Source organism: Phasianus colchicus, chromosome 5, assembly GCF_987193195.1.
Source record: "Phasianus colchicus chromosome 5, bPhaCol1.hap1.1, whole genome shotgun sequence".
NCBI lineage: Eukaryota > Metazoa > Chordata > Aves > Galliformes > Phasianidae > Phasianus > Phasianus colchicus.
This window is the reverse complement of record NC_143440.1, coordinates 58,488,451-58,490,579: the sequence shown is the minus strand read 5'-3', so window position 1 is coordinate 58,490,579 and position 2,129 is coordinate 58,488,451. Positions and strand designations below refer to the sequence as shown.

The 2,129-nt window shown below is 43.2% G+C and overlaps 1 long non-coding RNA gene across 1 annotated transcript; it reads left to right on the top strand.

Annotated features, from left to right (window-relative positions):
• Positions 1-373: 373 nt before the first annotated feature.
• Positions 374-1,286, top strand: LOC116234573 (uncharacterized). Its single transcript, XR_004168148.2, has 2 exons — positions 374-467; positions 964-1,286. It is a non-coding gene; the product is annotated as an uncharacterized LOC116234573 (long non-coding RNA).
• Positions 1,287-2,129: the final 843 nt, after the last annotated feature.

The window sequence follows — 2,129 nt, the reverse complement described above, 5'->3', positions numbered from 1 at the left end:
TTCAATTATTAATATAAATAAGGCACAGAATTGGAAACAGAAGCAATCTCATTTTCTTTTCGGTATTAATCTTCTCTCTTATTCAACCATCACAAGAGCAGAGGGAAAAAAATCATTCAGACTGACTGGAAAACAAACACGAGAAAAGAGAAATTCTTATCTATATCTGCGTCAGGGAATAAAGAATTAAAACTCCTTGGGAACGTGTAATATTTCCAAATGTGAGGTGGGATATTGTCAGCTTGGTGTGGCTCTTGAAACCTGAGGCTCCCACAACTGTTCCGCAAGGGCTGCATGGAGGGAATGCAGAACAGGAGTGAGATTGCTTTGTGATGTAGGTGTATAAGCACACGTATGCACACACAGGAACGTATGCAGATGGCACCAAGCTGAGGGCTGAGGCTGATGTGACAGAAGGAACGGATGCCATCCAAAGGGACCTGGATAGCACTGAGAAGTGGACTCAGGTGAACCTAACGAGGTTCAATAAGGCCAAGTGCAAGGTGTTGCCCTTGGGTCAGGATAATCCCAGATGTGCACAGACTGGAAAAAGAACTCCCTGAGAGCAGCCTTCCAGAGAAGCACTGGGGGTTCTGGTGGATGATAGCCCAGAAAGCCAACCATACCCTGGGCTGCATCCAAAGCAGCACAGCCAGCAGGGCGAGGGAGGTGATCCTGCCCCTCTGCTCTGTGCTGTGAGACCTCACCTGGAGCACTGCGTCCAGATGGGGAGTCCTCAATACAGGAGAGACATGGGGCTGTTGGAGTGCTTCCAGAGGAGGGTCACAAAAATAGGCCCAGGGATGGAACATCTCTCCTACAAGGATAAACTGAGAGAGGTGGGGCAGCCTGGAGAAGAGAAGGCAATGAGAATATAATTGTTTTACATTTAGGGAGAAAAAGCTATTTATTCCTGATTGGCTCACTGTATTCTTCCCTCTATTTTGCAAAAATCTCTTACAGAGAAAAATACTTGGAGGATAAGAAGGGAAGGAGATCTTCGAGCTCTAGGATTTCTGAAGTAGACAGAATGAGAGGAAACAATGCAATATGAGGAATGAACAGAAAGACATCGTGGGCTGTTTGTTCTAGTCAGCCCATGCCAGAGGATGTGGTCATTGTACACAATCACTGAATGAAATGAAAAAGCGTCCTGGCAAAGGAAGAAAGAGAAGGGATAAACATGGGAACCCAGGGGTTTGTGCTGCTCTGGTATCTCGTAGAAAATAATAATTATGAATGGCTAAACTTATGAAAAAAACCCACAGATGTATAGGAAACTGGAAGCTATTCATTTTGTTTTTATTTTATTTATAAGCCTATTTGGGATTTTACTGATATTCAGAGGATTGCTGAAAATTGTCAGGCTTTTCTTGCTGTTTTTCAGCTGCTAACCATCAAATTCCTTTTCAGATTCTGATGTTGAAGCCATATTCACATCCATACTCATTTAGCATGAGCAAAAAGAGCCAAAACTTGTGTTTTATTTCACTAGCATTACATTATTTATGGAGTAAGATCTCTCTTATTTCACAGTCAGACACCAGTTCAATGGGATTTAACCATATATTTAACTTTATGTATCACGAATAAACTCCTAAGTGAATTGCATTACTGGACAGCCATGAAATACCAATACACAGTGCTGGTGAATGTGGACCTCATTCACTGTTGTGGATTAGAATGCAGGAACAATCGTCAAAAAATGTGTTCTTGCATCATTCTGAGATAAAACCTGCAGATTTTATTTCTTACTGCTTAAAGATTTGCTCGATAAATATATCTATACTGAAACATATGCATTTAGGTAGCAGAAGTAACGACACTCAAAGCACTAAGGGCACTAAAGACCAGAAGAATTTTTCCATCTATTACCAGGGGATGTACAAAAGGATAGGAGCTCTCTGGAGTATTGTATGATACATATTTTTTCCCAAAGTAGCACAGCTCAGTGACACAAATCACAAAAGCAGCACTGTGTGCCAACCTGTCCATCACCACCTGCCTTAGGATGATGCCACCAGCAGTCCCAGCTGAGGCTGCCAGGCCCTGGGGCAGATTGGCAGTCTGCAGGATGTGCCCTCGTCCATGCCCACCACATAGGGGCAGAGCAGAAGCAGCAGCCCTTG